The sequence below is a fragment of the Triticum urartu genome, chromosome 7A (genome assembly GCF_056163025.1).
Source record: "Triticum urartu cultivar PI428250 chromosome 7A, HENAU_Tu73, whole genome shotgun sequence".
In the NCBI taxonomy this organism is placed as follows: Eukaryota; Viridiplantae; Streptophyta; class Magnoliopsida; order Poales; family Poaceae; genus Triticum; species Triticum urartu.
Window position 1 is genome coordinate 100099489 of NC_141879.1, and position 18092 is coordinate 100117580.

The 18092-nt window shown below is 45.2% G+C and overlaps 1 pseudogene; it reads right to left on the bottom strand.

Moving 5' to 3' along the window:
- Nucleotides 1-14565: 14565 nt before the first annotated feature.
- LOC125519892 (subtilisin-like protease 4 pseudogene) lies at nucleotides 14566-16785 on the bottom strand (annotated as a pseudogene).
- Between the last annotated feature and the right edge of the window lie 1307 nt (nucleotides 16786-18092).

The window sequence follows — 18092 nt, forward strand, 5'->3', positions numbered from 1 at the left end:
TACAACCCGAGGTTGTGCAAGTTTACGGATACCTCTTGCCAAGGTTATATTATTTTAGGTTTTGGCGAAAATTAAAAATATATAACAGGTACATACATCTCAGTTCGTTACTCAAATAATTATGAATACCAATGCAGTAAAGGTATGATGTACGCTTTCAAATAACATTTTATAATTCTTTGGTAATATCACTGAAAACTATTGAATTGTGTTCTCTAATTTATTACAGTTAGTTTTGTCTCAGATTGGGTGCTAATAGAAAACATATCCATATATTGATGCATTCACATTTGAAGGGAAACGACTGAAAACGAAAGGCAACATATTCGATAGTTTTTTCTCTCATTATTCACAATCTGAACTTAGGAAGTGTCTAAAAGAAATTATGGCATGATTTGTTTCCATTATTCTTGATTTGTTCAATCTCGTACCATATGCTCTACCCTAGGTTCGAAATACAAAATCTGGAGCCTTGCTCTGAAGGTCCAAGGAGGTGGAAGGTGTATGCGCCAAGCATGTGAAGTTTGGGGTTCCTACGCCCCCAAATAGCGGCAGTGACATGTCCAGCCGCAAGGGTGCCTTTGTAGCCATCCTAGAGAGCACGACAGGTAGTAAGAGGAGTCATCCTGATGATCAAAATTTAGTGTTTAGCACGGATAGCACTAGTTCAGAGAGTATAGAGTATAAGAGTGCAAATGAAAAAAGTGTTTCTTGTAGAAGAGTATGTACTGAGAGGGTTGAGGCTGTAGTAGGGCTAGATGGATCCATTGTTCATGTAACATAGGAGAGAGAGGGGAGAGAGGAGGAGGCTCAGGATAAAAGGAGGGAATCAGTGGGAGAGGAGAAAGAGGATGGGGAGGAAAAAAGGAAGCTACCGGCCTTGGGGCTGCCGGTGACCTGGCGGGCGTGGTTGATGCCTGTCAGGAGCCATGAAAATATTGAGTTGGAACTATCGAGGCTTGGGTCAACCTCGTACAGTTCAAGAGTTGGTGTGCCTCTCAAAGACGCACAGACCCAATATTATCTTTTTATCTGAAACAAGAAAGAATAAAGAGCATGTTGAGAGCTTGCGCTATAGGTTGGGTATGAATAATGTTTTCACTGTTTTTGTCCATGGTAAAGGTGGTGGACTAGCTGTGTTTCGGGATGAGGCGTACTCTTGTGAGCTGAACAAATATGGTGACCACTTTATTGATTTGTACGTCGACAAGGGAGAGGGAACAAAGTGGAGGTGCGCCTTCATTTACGGTGAGCCTAAGGCGAGTCAAAGGTATGTTATGTGGGATCTCTTGAGACGGATTAAACCTCTTGGTGTTGGAGCTTGTTTTATGGTGGGGGATTTTAACGAAGCTATGTGGCAGGAAGAGCACTTCTCTCGTCATAAGAGGTCTACTAGACTAATGGCTAATTTTTGTGAAGCTTTGTCTGATTGCAATTTGTATGACTTGGGTTACCATGGCTTGCCTTGGCCGTATAATAACAAACAAGATGTAAACAAGAATGTTAAGGTGCGTCTTAATCGTGCGGTGGCGTGCCCGCTTTGGTCTTTAATGTTCCCTCGATGTAAGGTATCCCATATAATAACCTCCAGGTCTGATCATTGTCCCATTTTTGTTGAGGTTTTGGGTACTCACCGGGGGGGTAGATTTGTTAGTCAGTTGAAATATGAATCTTATTGGGAGAGGGAAGGTGGAGCTTTGGATGACCTGATTAGTGCTTGCTGGAATAGAGAGTCTAATATTAATGATCTTGAAGACATTGCTAATAAGTTGGACAAATTAATGAAATCTCTTCATGGGTGGAGTCGGGTCCATATTGGTTATTTACCAAAGAAGCTGGAGTGGGCTCATAAAAGACTAAATGTGTTGTTTAGTAGGAATGATCATTCTGAAGTGATGGAAAGGAAGAAAATTCTTCAAGAGATGGATGAGCTTCTTATAAAGGAAGAGATGCTATGGAAGCAAAGATCTCGTTTGGATAAAATAAGAGGAGGAGATCGTAATACTAATTATTTTCAGAGAAAGGCTTCATGGAGAGCAAAGAAAAAATATATTGCGGCACTAAGGAAGGATGATGGGGGTCTCACGGAAAATCTGGAGGAAATGAAAGGTATAACAAACTCGTTCTTTAAAAATCTTTATTCTGTTGATGACTCCATTGACCCGTCACATATTATTCTGTTGGTTAAACCCTTGTATCTGATGATATGAATGATGAGCTTTGCAAACCATTTTCGGAACAAGAGATTAGTGATGCGCTTTTTCAAATGGGATCGTTAAAAGCTCCGGGTCCAGATGGTTTTCCTGCAAGGTTTTTCCAACGAAATTGGGGTTTGATCAAAGTGGATATTGTTAAGGCTGTCCAACAGTTTTTTAATTCTGGAATTATGCTAGAGGGGATAAATAACACAACTATTGTTCTCATCCCAAAAGTTAAGAATCCTCAGTCTATTAAAGAGTTCAGGCCGATCAGTTTGTGCAATGTTATCTATAAGATTATTTCTAAATGCCTTGTTAACAGACTACGACCGCTCCTTGATGGTATGATTTCGCCTACTCAAAGTGCATTTATTTCGGAAAGGTTAATTTCTGACAATGCTCTCATAGCATTTGAATGTATGCATTCGTTAAGTACGCTGAAAGATTTCAGAGGGGAATTTTGCGCATATAAGTTGGACTTGGCGAAAGTCTTTGATCGGGTGGACTGGCGTTTCTTACAATGTATGATGGGGGCTTTGGGTTTTGCACCGACGTGGATAAATTGGATTATGGCATGTCTTACATCAGTGAAATTTGCGGTGCGCTTCAACGGACAATTGTTGGAGACGTTTTCACCTACTCGGGGGCTTAGGCAGGGAGATCCTTTATCCGCGTTATGTTCCTATTTGTTGCCGAGGCACTTTCTTTACTGCTTAAAGATGCTTCTACCAGGGGAGCTCTTCAGGAGTTCCATTTGAATAGACAAGCCCCAGGTATTTCTCACTTGCTGTTTGCGGACGACAGTATGTTATTTTGCAAAGGCTCCATTGATCAAGCAGTTGCCATTAAAAATATTTTGACGGAGTACGAGAAAGGGACTGGGCAGTTATTAAGTCCTGATAAGTGTTCCATGATGTTTGGGAAAAAGTGTAGTTTGGAGAACCAAGTGGCTATAATGGTAATTTTAAAAATTACGGTCGATGGTTTCGAAGATAAATATCTTGGACTTCCGGTTCCTGAGGGAAGAATGAAAGCTGGTAAGTTTCAATCTACTAAAGAAAAGGTTTTGAAAAGGCTCTCTGACTGGATAGAGAAATACACTTCTTATGGCGTGAAAGAGGACTTAATAAAATCAGTTATTCAAGCTCTACCTGTGTATGCTATGGGTATTTCTAAGTTCCTGGCTTCCCTTTGTGAGGAGTTAACCAAGATTATCAGGAATTTTTGGTGGGGAGATGAGGAAGATCGAAGAAAAACACATTGGTTAGCATGGAACAAATTAACAAGGTCTAAAGGTAAGGGTGGTATGGGATTCTGGGATCTCAGATTATTTAACCAAGCCCTCTTAGCCAAACAAGCGTGGAGGTTATTGGTTTATCCGGATTTGTTGTGTGCTAAGCTGATGAAGGCAAAATATTATCCCCAGGGACATATTCTTGATATAGTGTTTCCTCAGTCTGCATCACTCACTTGGCAAGGTATTATGCATGGTCTGGAATTACTTAAAAATGGCGTCATCTGGCGGGTGGGTGATGGATCTAGTATTAATATTTGGAGGGATAATTGGTTATCCAGGAGCACTGGACTTAAAATCTCAGCTAAAAGGCATAATACTAGATTGAGATGGGTCTCTGATTTGTTCTTGAGCGGGAGAAAGGTATGGGATGAAAATTTGATTAAGTACCTTTTCTATCCCCATGACACAGAGGAGATTCTTAAGATTCGTATTCATGCTTATGGGGACGGGAATTTTATTGCGTGGCACTATGAGAAGAACGGTATATTTTCTGTTAAAAGTGCATACAATTTAGCGATTAAGTTGAAGGATAGTCAAGATAAATTGGGTCAATCTAGTGGAGATCCATGTGGAGAAAGAAGGCTCTGGGATTTAATTTGGAAGGCCAATATCCCTCAGAAGATAAGGATTTTTGCCTAGAGAGCAGCAACCAATAGCTTGGTAGTCGAGACCAATAGAGTTAAGCACCATCAGATTACTTCAGGTATGTGCTCTATTTGTGGAGTAGAAGATGAAAGCACTTTTCATGCCCTCGTTACTTGTTCTAAGACTCGTGCTCTGCGACTCGCCTTGAGAGAATCGTGGAATATTCCTGATGAAGAGTGGTTCAAATTCTCGGGGCTAGATTGACTATTGATTCTGTTGGATCATTTGAGCCCGCAACAACAAGAGCAAGTTTTGTTTCTTTTCTGGCGAGCATGGCATCTAAGAAATGATTTAATTTTTGGAAAAGGGCAGGAATCCATTGCTGCTTCTGCAATTTTTGTGGTAAACTATTAGTCTTATTTTACGTCCTGTCATCACACTGTCGAGGTTGTTCCTAGTAACAAAGGTAAAGAAAAAAAGGGAGGTGTTACACCAGTTTTCGCAACATCACAACAACATGTGGGATGGAAACCTCCACCAGAAGATTATATCAAGATCAATGTCGATGCCAGCTATGTGGAGAGTATTAATGCGGCCAGTGTGGGGGTGGTTGTGAGGAACTCATCTGGCGAAGTTATTATATCTTCGTGGGACTTTCTGGGTCAGTGCTACAACGTGAATGAAGCTGAGCTGCGTGCTTGCCTGGCAGTCCTTTATATAGGTATTACTCTTCACCAGTCCATTATTTTGGAGAATGATTGTGCTTTTGTCCGTTCTTTCCTTGCAAATGAGAATCTTGACAGGTCCTTGCTCATTGATCTGAAGAAAGAGGTCTTGAGTATATGGAAGATGCTTAAGAATTTTAAAATTGCGAAAATTAGCTTTATAAGTATATCTGATGGGATTCTTCTTAATAGCATCCCGCCTTGTGTGGCGAATTTTATAATGAACGATTGTAATAACATTATTAATTAATTAATGTATGGGGTTTTTTCAAAAAAAGGAGGTGGAAGCACCAACAATGCTCTCAACAGAGCTGCTCAATTGGATTTAAATCCAAGGATGACATCCAAGAAAAGGTACCCCAACTTCCTTTACTGCTTTAACCATACTAGAGTGGCTGTATATGGTGCACTTGGCACGGATATTCTCAAGGAATTCCAAGACATGGCAACATTTTTCACTGAAATTGTGAGGTGGGGCTCAAAAAGATACAATGGTTACCGGCGGTGGCGACAACGACGAAGACTAGCCCGGGATCTGGGACAGTGGATGCATTGAGCTTGAGGTGAAGATCAGCCACTCCATCCACGGCCACTATTTGTTCCTTCTTCTTTTGGAGATGATTTCAGTACTCTTTATCAATGTGATGTTAGAGCCAAGATGCACGTGTCACTTGTTTCATCAAGTGTGTAATGAACTTTAAATTTTGTTCTTGATGATCTCAAATCTGGTTTCTCCTGATTCCCTGCTGCTTAATATGCCTATTATGTAATAACACCGAATACTATAAAAAGTAAAGTGGAAGGGGTGCCTCCCACCTGGCACCGCCCAGCTTTCCTCTCAGGCGGCGCCACCGGGTGGCGCCCCAACCACTAGTTAAACCCATTAAGCATCGCGTGAAGGGTGGCCAACCAGCTATGCCACGTGGCGTAAGCTGGTTGCCGCGGTGATTTTTTTTTGGGATATTATTTTTAGATGGAGTTGAAAAATAATGTTTTTTTCTTTTTAGATGGAGGTGATGACCCCACATATTTTTCAAAATGAAGGACTACGCAAAGTGGCGCTCGCTGGTAGGCTGCGTTGATGCTTTTTTTTTGTTTTTTACTTCTTTTCTAGATGGGAGTGATGATTTTTTTAATGTTTTTCTAGATGGAGGCCGGGAATCCTTCTATTTTTTTAATGAAAACATTCGCACAACTTCCTCTCAAGCGGCGCCACAGGGTGGCGTGTCTGGTGTCCCAACCACTAGTATGGTAGTACATATTTCTTCAATTAGAAACATCTGACATGGACGATCATACCTCAACGATTAGCGATGGCGATGAGAACGACCATCTACTTGGACATACAATATACTTTGTAAACGACCATCTACTTGGTCATATCGTGGGTGTATTGTCACTGATCCAAATTTCCATGCAAATATAGTAACCGATGATGCAAATAAAACCGACACGAAGAAAAACAATCCTTCTTAGTTCAGACAATGATATGTCTTTTGTCCTGTCTTAGAGGGTGTTTGTTTTCAGGGACTTTTTTGTGTAGGGACTAAAAAAAGTCTCTTTTAGAGACTTTTTTACCAAACGGGAGGGACATTTTAGGAACTAAAGTAGGCATTTGAGACTAAATGAAGACTCTCAATGAGAGTCTTTTTTGAGACTTTTTGGGACTTTTCCAGCAATGCCCCTCCATGCATTCATTGGCCCGCCACCCCATAATGTTGTTTGATTGTTATTTTTCTATATACTAGGGGCAACATGGTCATTTAATAACCTCTAGGAAGAGACTAGGGACTTTTTAGTCTTTCGAAACAAATAGGGAGAGACTTTTTAGGGATTAGGGACTTTTTAGTTGGAACTAGAAAAAGTCCTAGGATTTATAAATCAAACAGGGCCTTAATATGTCCCTAGCTCGATCAAACTTCCTTGCAATAGCCCCTACTTTTCCTTTCTTCATTCATGTTTTTTTTGGAGATTTTTTATGGTAAGTCATAGTACCTCCGGAATCGAGTAGTATTGAATCATCTCAGCCGTAAATTAGTGGGGTAGTTTTGTCAATTCTTTTGTTTCCTAATTTGTAAAAATCGCTCACGATGACCATTCTCGTGAGGCCTACATCGCAAGTCATCAACAATGCATGTCCAACAATCGATCAAAGCTGGCTTCCGTGACCTTCAAGTGGGAGCTCGAAGTCTGCGATCGGTCATCGAATCAACCAGCAGGCTACGGAGCCGCCGCTACGGCGTCCTGGTCCGCAGCGTCGTTGTTGCTGCAGCTCCCTCCGAGGTGCCTCCGCTGCTTGTGCCCGCGTCACTTGTGTGCAGTGGCCGCGGCCGCCGGATTGATCGCCGGAAAACAATCGGCTGATACGTACGTACTAGTGCATCATGACATGATCTATCAATGTACATGGTAGTCTCGTCAGCCAAAAAGACCGTCCGGCAAGGATCCATCGACTATCTACAGTCATCGCTCTGTTGCATCTCATGTCCGCCGGAAAGTATTTGGCCGAACCGGTCCTGCAGTCTCGTCAGAGCAGGAGAAGAAAACACACGGATTTCACAATACATGTAGAGTTTTGGTATTTATTTTGTAAGTCTTTCAATTTTATCCCATGAACGAAATATACTACTGATTTTCGCTAGTAGTATTGATGGATCTAGTCCATTGAATCACTTAAAATGGACGGCTCACATTATTTTGATGTACTGTAAAAGGTCTCTTCCTTTTTTCCGTCTATTCTTACAGGTAAAATAAAAAAACAATGTATTCTTGAGATACATGAAAACTTAATTCTAAAAAAATGTTCATGTCTTTTTTTGTCAACATATTGTAAATATATATTCATAAATTTAAGAACTGTTCATGTATTTTTAAATAATTGGTGTCTATTTTATGTGCTGCTCCTTTATCATTGAAGGGTGGGAACCTAATGTTGAGGCACATAACCCCGCTAAATACGCTTTAGGACTTTCTTTAGGACGCCTTATGTGGCCCCTCAATCCTCTGGATCTAAATTGTATCCCATAACCATAAACCTTGTTTATGATCATTAATAAAGAGTGTGTTTAGACACACAAAAAAGACCTAGCCGGGGATGATTAATTTTTTTCGGGGGGGTAAACCATCCATTGAAAATCATAATATGTGGGATACAAATCAGTTCATGAGGTTGACCGAACCACATGTGGCGACCTTGACTAAGAGAAAGAGAAAAATTAGCTAAGCTATGTGCCTCGCTATTCGATGCATGGCATTTGAAAGTAAAATTACAATGAAATAAAGCAGTTCTAGTTTTAATTTCTCTAATGATGGCTCCATAGCTTCCACGACTTCCCTTGCCAATGTCCCCAATCACTTGCTTGGAGTCTGAGGCGATGATGAAATTGTGTAGTTGTAGGTCTTGAGCCAAAGCTAAAGCTTCCCGGCATGTGATTGCGTCGAGGGTGGAAGGATCATCAACTCCCATAATCACAAGGGACGAACTGCCCAAGAAAGTGCCTGCGCTATCTCTGCATGCGACGGGGAATGCTTAATGTTCATAGCAAACGGCCTGGTGAAACTCTTGGAGAAGGAAATCAACCAAGGAGATTTAACTCCCCTGACAATTGCTAGAAACAGTCCGGGAGTATCAAATCTCCTGTTTGCAGACGACAGTTTGTTATACTTCAAAGCTTCGGTCGACCAAGCTAATGTAATCAAAAAGGTCTTGACAACTTTCCAGAAGGGCACGGGGCAACTCCTAAGTGAAAGTAAGTGCTCGATCCTTTTCAGTGAGGTATGCCCAGAGGAGATCAGGGAAGGGATCAAGAGGGTGCTGGGTGTAGTCTCGTCCACCTTTGAGAGCAATTACCTGGAACTTCCAACAGCAGAAGGTAGGATGAAAGATGAAAATTTTCAATCGATCATAGATAGGTTGGGGAAGAGGTGCAGTGCGTGGTCTGAGAGATTCATGGCCTACACGGCAAAGGAAGTACACGTGAAATCTGTGGTCCAAGCACTTCCATGCTACACTATGGGTGTGTTCCTTCTCTCCCTGGGCTTCTGTGAGAAATACGAGAAGCTCATCCGTGACTTTTGGTGGGGAGACGAAAATGGGAAACGCAAAGTGCATTGGATGTCGTGGGAGGACATGACGAAACCAAAACGAGCGGGAGGAATTGGCTTCAGGGACATGCATTTGTTTAACATTGGCCTTCTAGCCAAACAAGGATGGAGGCTACTTCAAAATACAGACAACCTTTGTGCCCGTGTTTTGAAATCTAAGTACTACCCGAATGGGAACCTTCTGGACACTGTTTTTGCATCGGATGCGTCACAGGTTTGGAGGTGCATAGAGGCTGGCCTAGAACTGCTGAAAAAAGGAGTTATCTGGCGCGTGGGTGACGGCAAAAGTATCCAGATTCAGAGAGACCAATGGATCCCTCGTAAGGACGGTCTCAAGAGTGCATCCTTCATTCGAAGATCTCGCCTTCGCTGGGTGAGCCAACTCATCGATGAGGAACAAAAAACTTGGAACGTTCCACTCATCAAACAGATATTCTACCCCTTCGACGCAGACGAAATCTGTACGGTCCCCCTCCCAAGGACAGAGGCAAAAGACTGTTTGGCCTGGCACTATGAAAGGAATGGAAACTTTTCGGTGAGAAGTGCTTACAAACCGGCAGCAACCCTCAAGAACAACTCTCATCTCTCATCATCCAGTTCGACGAGTGATGCGAACGATCGCAGCATATGGGACCTCATCTGGAAAGCTGATGTGCCTCCGAAAGTTAAATCTTTGGATGGAGGGTAGCCACAAACACTCTTGCTACCAAGAAGAACAAATTCAGACGCATGATCACTGTGGATGCTGTCTGCAATGTATGTGGGAACGGCGATGAGGACGAACACCATGCAGTAATCATGTGCACAAAGAGTGCAGGCCTACGGTATGCTATGAGAGATCAGTGGGAGTTACCCTCGGAAAATTCTTTCCGGAATACGGGTTGTGACTGGCTGCAGGTTCTTTTAAGCTCGGTGACGGAGGACATGAGATCAAAGATACTGCTTCTTCTATGGAGATGCTGGCACCTGCGAGATAATTGTGTGCATGGGGACGGCAAAGAAACGATTGGGAGATCAGTGCAATACTTCTCTAAACTGTTGGAGGAATGAAAAAAATGGAGGTTTGGATCGCCCTTCCCTGGCCGGAAAAAAGGTAGTTCCCTGCTCCAGTTCCTTACCTTGCGTCTCTGCTCGGATGGTCGCGCGGTGGAATGCACCGCCCCTGGGACTGCTAAATTAAACTCGGATGCATCCTTTCTCCCGGACACTGGACATGGATGGGGCGGTGCAGTAGCTAGAGACTTCAGGGGTCTCACAAACTTGTCAGTTGGCAGACAGCTCGCCCCCTCGAACAGCCCCCAGGATGCTGAAGGACAAGCAATGCTTATTGGCCTGCAAGCCTTCTTGGACGTATACAGAGGTTCTCTAGTGGTGGAAACAGATTGCAAAAACCTTGCAGCTGAACTGACAAAGGATGCGGATAGTCGTTCCCCGAGCTACGGGCTCATTCTTGACATTAAAGCTGCTCTATCCCAATTTGCAGACCACCAAGTGCTTTACATTGACAGAGAGCAAAATACCCTTGCCCATGAGCTGGCAGCCGAAGCTAGGTCCAGTGGAGATTTTCTGATCTTAGGGAATGTCCCTGATAGACTTAGGAATCGGATGCTGACCGAATGTAACCCCCACACTCTGGTCCTAAAAAAAAGTGCACCCCACTAGGGTGGGCTGACCTCGTTCGTGCAATTGGCATGGTTGCCTGCTCGATCTCCCGCACTGGCCAGATGCAAGCCGTGTCCATGCATGATGCGTGCATGTTGGCTGGCTAGCTGTGCACCTTCGGCGGTGACTGATCTAGGAGTCCAGATCGGATCAGCCTTCCCGCACAAGCGCGTGCCCACGCCCGGTTACAGGATGCTGCAACGTCCGGCCTCTGATGGACGTTGTACGGTCCGCACTTGTGCCAAATTTCATGAAGATTGTTATCAAATTTTCGTGTCTCTTCGCCGATTGAGCAATCGGCTGCCGCTGCATTCACCCACATGTTGCCACTACGTCGCCTTTAGGTGGTAGTGTCGCGGCCCGCGGTCTACCGCCACCCCGACGCCGTCCATTTTAGATCGTTTTTGCACGGACCCTCGCGTTGCCGCTGCATCTTCCCATCAGGCCGTAACGAGCGTGGCATGTGGTCCCTGTCGTCACCTTGTGGTTCTTTCCGCGGCTGCATCGACCCGCGCGCTGCTGCTGCGTTGCCCCTTCGGGTCGTAGTGCTGCAGCCCGCGGTCCATCGCCACCCCGAGGTCGTTTGCTCCAGGCCGTCCTCCTCGCAGCATCGACCCTGGCGCTGCCGCTGCGTCGTTTCATTGGGTCGTAGTGAGCGTGACACGCGGTCCCCGTCGCCACCCTGAGGTCTTCCTCGCCATCGCCCCGACTTGTGAGCTGACACTACATCGCCCCTTCGGGCCATAGCACCGCAACATGCGGTCCGCTCCGCCGTCCTCGCATGTCGACTTCTACGCGTGGTATGTGTCGCGTCGCCTCCCTAGGCGCGGGAACACCATCTTTCGCACCGGTCTTCATCATGCTGTCGGGTTCTTCCTCACCTACTTCGAGCACCGTCGCCGCGCTCCTAACCTAGCCGCCGCCACCTCCTTAGGACGCCGCCGCTGCTCTTCTTTCCGGTCCACGGCGACTACCTCGACACCGGCCACCCCGACTCGACATCGACCATGGCGCCCCTCGCACGGCTACCTCAACGACTTCTGCACCACCCTACGCTCTCAGCTACAACGACATTGGCACAAAGGGCTACGTCCTTCCTTGAGTAATCTCGTCGGTTTCTACTCCAACCATGACTTCCGCGACGCGTCGACCGTTACGACTGTGGGGGGATGTCCGTCGACTTCCCTTTGGATTCCTCTACAGTCTCACCGTCTGCGTCGCTACCGTTGTGACTGCGGGGGATGTTGAGTATCATGGTTATTTAGGAAATGTAGGATATCGTAAGATTTATTCTACCTTGCACTCCAAAATAGTCATGTACTCCTATATATAAATCTACGAGGCTCAAGCAATACAATCATCATATTTCGCCAATTTTCTCTCCCTTCTAATGCCGTCCATGGTCGTTGCTGACTTGTGATTTGCAACTGCTGCTCATCCAATTTATGGCCACTGTGGCCGCTAGCCCTAGCAAAGGCCACCACTACTGCTTCAACCTGCTTAGGTCACAGCGGTGCAACTTGGGCTAGTAGTTTTTTCGACAAAGGGTGAAATTTTATTGGCTCAAAATGGAGCATCAAGAGGATACAAACACAATGAGCATACATCCGGCCTTTGCATAGCTAAGATGCACACAACCAACACCAACACACGCACGCAAAAACACGCCATCAAATAGCAAAGTCATTTAAGACCAAAGCTATGCATGGGCGAGAAAAAAAGAGAAACCTCAAAGCGATCAGATCCATGATCAGCAAACTATATTAATGACCTTATCCGCACCGACCATCTCATGACATCACACGGACAATGAGGTTCTTCAACATCAACGCCTTCAGGAAGGGAGCAACACTCAAGTATCGTCGTCACCTGATCCAACTACCCAAAGTCTGAATTTAGGTTTTCACCCCGAAGAACCACTCTGAGCATATCCGAGCAATGCCTTCAACAACGTAACGACAAAAAAACATCGTCATTGCCAGGTATAACCAACTCGGTTGCACCTAGGTTTTCACCCCAGAGCTCGAGAGCATGTGCTCAAGTAGCACAACCATCAAAGTCACTCATGTGTCGTCGCCACCACTTTTCCACGATCCCAGCAGCTACATGCTTGCGCGACCGCCGCCACTGCACAATCATCGCTCTGCGTCAAGTCGTCGATAGTAGTAGCCATCACATCCTGGACGGGAGGTGATGTTCACACGCCAGCCGCAGACCTGCCCGTCCTTGACGACAGATATTGTCGCCGTCACTGTAGTTCAGCCCATCTATTGACACCATTGATAGAGGTTGCAACCATCACAACTTTGGGGAGGAGGTGCTACCCAAATAGACGAGATGACGTCGTGTCGTGATTTGAGACGAGAGGAAGAGAGAAGAGGGAAGAAAGACAGAGCATCGGTGGTTCCACGAAATTGAAGAGTTGCGGCGGCGGCGTCACCAAGAGCATGCGACAATGGAGAATAACCTTTGAGATTTGTTTTGCAATGCGCCAGCACTTAGCTGAGGAAGAGTGTCTAAGGACAAGGAGGGTACGATCCGGGTCGCACGCAATTTTTTTTCAATCAATGAGGGGAGAAAATTGGTCATCTTTATTTGTGCATGCCATGTTGGACCACGTACACACATGTCATATGCATCTCAAGAAATTTCGACTAATTACTAATGCATGGATCAATCACGAAAATACAATTTCAAATTTATCTTTTTATAATGCAAGTTTTTTATGTGGGCTCCTCAAAACAGGTTTTGTATGTGGGATGGCTTATTTTAATGGTAAAATGAACTCACTTTCACTTAGTCATGATTCTAACTTTAAACTTAGAAAAACAATTCTACCTTTACATTTTACAACATGTAATTGTAAGCTCAAATGTATTATACCTAACGGCAAAGCAGCCAAGCGGCGGCACGAGCGGGGAGCCATGTTGAACTAGAGAACTCGAACCTGTGGGGGTCTTGAGCCATTCTTATATTGTCCCGTTGCAAAGCACGGGCATGTGTGCTAGTAGAAGAGGCAAAGAGATCAATCAACCATCCAAATTTTGGCGAGCTTCAGAAACAGAAGTGTTATAATGAGCAATAGAATGTTAAACAGAAGTTCTTGTCATGTTTTAGTCTCCACGAACTGCTAAAGATGGATGCCATGCCAAGTTTGCATGGTGGAGCCTTCTTACTTTAGACTTGGAATTTAGATAGTGGCAGTTCTGCATAGGCACTGAAAATACTAATGTTGTTGTACACTTGTGATCATGCCAAAGCAAATATGTTTTAATTTGTTAAAACTTTGAAGTTTACCATGCTACAATTTGCTATTACCAAAATAATGTCACACTCTAGCCATTAGCACTTTCGGAAAGGATGGTGCGGGCATTTAAACATAATACTCTCAGACAACAAAACATTAAAGCTGAAACCAATGCCTCACCTTCCAATCCAGTAAAACCAGCCAATCCATCACAACTGAGCTTGAATCCATCCGAGCTGGAAAACCTGCATTCATTTTTTTAGTGAAGAGAACATCATAAATAAAAGTAGAATCTAAAATCCATTGAAGAATAGGTTGGAGAAGGAGGTAGAAAGTAGGGAAGACTGGCAGAACTGGGAAGACAAATTAGATGGCTAATCGCCAATCATGGCTGCTGGAGAGGGATTTGCGGATTTTGTGTAATAAGGGGAATGGGGAATGGGGAAGTAGTGGTGGCATGGTGGTGATTACATACAGACACGTCGAGTAACGGAAGAAGGTGAATCGTAATTGTTACTGGCCCGCAATTATGTAGTAAAACAAAGTAAAAAAAAAGCAGAAAAATCAAACTCTGCAGTATCATGTATTGGTACATATGAGACGATGCACATTCTTGTTCCATTATGACTGTTTATTTATGTTGATGCAACATTAAACCAAAAAAGAATTGAACAAGGAAAAATAAAACAGCCATCGATCTCATGGCATGGACATCGTTCATGGTGATGGTGCCGGAGCAATATCACCTCATGCGGGGACAACGATGATGGGGCTACGCACGACATGCTTCTCCGATACCCAGCTCAAGGTTCCATCCACGTAGAGCTCTTTGCCCAGTTCAAGGCTACTCACGGACACACTGAAGGTCTTCTTCTCTCCGGTTTTGGAGAATGACATAGTATCCGGGATGACGCGCACTGTTAAAGACCTTGGCACATCCACTTTGGCCTTGAATGTTGACTCTGCTGGACCGACATTTGTCACAGTCCGGTTCACAGTGAATTGCGTGGATGTGAGCGGCACGGTTATCGTCGGGTAATTAAGTTGCACGTCCTGGACCTTGGGCAACTTCGCGCAGGACAAACTCGAGTTGTGCACTATGGTTGCTAGGCCGATGTCACCAAGGAGCCAGCAGATGTAGCCAGCGTAGTCAATGACACTGAGGTCGTACACCAAGCCAGGGTCGGCAGCTCTTGCCGGGTTTACATGACCGGCACCTGTGTCGTACACGCTGGCCTTTCTATGTTGCTCGTCCAAGATTGAGCCGCCAGTACCGTTAATGATGTCCGACGTTGTTAGGATGGCAGACTTGATGGTGGCCGGCGACCAGTCAGGATGGATGCCTTTGATGAGCGCCGCGACACCGCTGACATGTGGTGTCGCCATAGATGTGCCTGATATGATGGTGAAAGAGCCCTGTCCATGGCCCGTTTTTGACGGCCAAGCAGCAAGGATGTTGAGGCCCGGTGCCAGTATGTCCGGCTTTAGGATGTTGGGGGCGAGTGAGCTTGGACCCCGAGAAGAGAACGAGGCCACGACGGGGGCAGGGCGGACGCCAAACTGTGTACCGTTGTACGCAAGAGACGCCATAGAGCTATTGTCTGTCGACGCGATGTAAGCTATGAGGGCCTCGCCATCGGCCGCAGTCACCTGTACAACACTGGAGTTGTAATCTGTAACAGTGGTGGTGTAGCCACTGATTTCATCGTTGAACAATACCACACCTGTCGCGCCAGCGCCCACTATGTTGCGGATTTTGGACCGTTGAGCCCTTGACTTATTGTCCTTGCAAAGGAGGATCTTACCAGTGATGCTATTATCATAGTCATAATTGCAGTACCGCCATTCCTTGGAGTAGAGGAGAGAGTGCAACTTTGATCTTGGATTTCCTATCTGGGTAAGTGCTTCTCCGTCAATGGTCTTGCCATTGCCGAGATGTATGTTGACGCTGAAGCTCCGGTCCACGGAGCTAGCGGCGACCGTGAGCAACCATGGTGCTTCATTCGTGACGGAGCTCTGAATCGGACCGTTGTTGCCAGCGGCGCACACCACGAGGATGCCCTTGGACACGGCACTGAACGCGCCAATAGATATCGGGTCCTGATCGAAGCTGGCGCCGGTGCTGCTGCCAAGGGAGAGCGAGAGCACGTCCACCCCATCCTTGATGGCCTCTTCTAGGCCGGCCAGTATAGCAGATGCCTTGCAGTCACGAGCATCACATACCTTATACATGGCAATGTGGGCACTAGGGGCAATTCCAACCGCAGTACCTGTGCCCACGCCATTGTATGATGCGCCCGTTACGAAGTTTCCCGCGGCTGTGGAAGAGGTGTGTGTTCCATGCCCTTGTTCGTCGTCAGAGTCATGATCTGCAATGAGTGACTTGGCACCGATAAGCTTGTTGTTGCACCGGGCCGCGTCGCACGAGCCCTTCCACCTTGCTGGGGGTGGTGGAACACCGTGGTCGTTGAAGGAAGCATGCGCTGCATAGATGCCGCTATCAAGCAGCCCGATGATGACTCCCTTCCCGTAGTCAGCCTGGCTCCAGAACCCAGTGCCATTCCTTAGCCCAAGGAACTCTGGCGTGTGGGTGGTCATTAGTTGCAGCGTTTGGTCTGGGAATGCCCGCACAAACCCTGGCTTCTTGGACACCTTGTCGAGTTCGGCATCGGTGAGCCTTACGGCGAACCCATTGAACACCTCGGTGTAGGAGTAGAGAAGGCGTGACTTGCGAGAGTCACCTGCCAACGATGTCGACAAGAAAGACTCGTACCACTGGTGGTGTGCATCTTCGCCTGCATTCGAGGGTGGTGGCTGGACGAGCACGATGTAAGCACGATAAGCAGAGGATTTTGTGGCATTTTGGTGTATGCTTGTGGTAGCTGGATTAATATAGCATAGTGCGAGTATAGGAAAGAGGGTGGCGAGCAAGAGAAGTTGTACCGAGAGATGTCTAAATGATTTCATTTCTTCAGCCGCACACAGGAACACAAGGAAGATGATGGGAATGTTGGAATATGATCGATACCGCGTAATATTTATATGGCACAAACAATTAATGTGTTGTATCTTATTTTTGGCATGTATTAGTCAATTGATACATCCAGCGCATGTGGTAACACATAAATGACTTCAAAATCTGCTAAATATGGATGGCATAATAAGGTTGTATGGGATTGCAGGAATGTGGGTAATGTATCTACCTGGGTTCATGGGGCGGGATTGGGGGGCAGGGTCTCTTTTGATTTTCCCGATGTTTGTAAATACGCACACTGTAATACTAGGAAAAAATGGAGGATAATTAATAATTTGAAATTAATAGCTGGAGTATATTTGATGTGTTATTATCTCATAATTGTGTGGTATCAACAGATTCTTGAACAATAATCTTGAATTAATGACAATATCAAAATGATGAAATCAAGTGACATTAGTAGAAAAAGGACCTAATGTTTAGCTCATTAGTCCCGGTTTCTAAATGAACCGGCACTAATGTGACAATTAGTGTCGGTTCTAACGGCTAGGCGGGCGACCCTCATTAGTCCCGGTTCGTGTCGAACCTCTAGTACCGGTTCGTTCTACGAATCGGGACTAAAGAGGTGGCGGCAGGCTAGTGTCAGGCTGGGGCCCCACCAACACGTTTAGTCCCGGTTCGTGGCACGAACCGGTACTAGGTGCACCTTTAGTCCCGGTTTGTATAACCAACCAGGACTAAAGATCATCCTATATAAACCCTTCATCAAGCCCGAGCTCTCTATTCTTCCCCTTTCCTCTCCTCTCTGTTTTCTTTCTCTCCTCTCGAGCTCATCCTCTATCTTTTCCAAAATTTGTCAAGATTTGAAGGCACCCCATCAATCCAAGTGATCACAAAGGTTAGGAACTTTGTCCTTTCATCTCTCATTGCTAGATTAGCTCTTGCAATGCTCTATATATAAGTATAGTGATTTGTGGATTTTAGTTTGGGAGGAATTATATGTGGTAGTTTATTTGATTTATATGCAATTTCAGCTCAAAATAACTCTTAGTTTGCATATGTAGGTGTGATTTACTTAGTGCCTTCTGATGACCCACAAGTATAGGAGATCTATCGTAGTCCTTTCGATAAGTAAGAGTGTCGAACCCAACGAGGAGCAGAAGGAAATGATAAGCGATTTCCAGCAAGGTATTCTCTGCAAGTACTGAAATAAGTGATAACAGATAGTTTGTGATAAGATAAATTGTAACAAGCAACAAGTAACAAAAGTAAATAAAGTGCAGCAAGATGGCCCAATCCT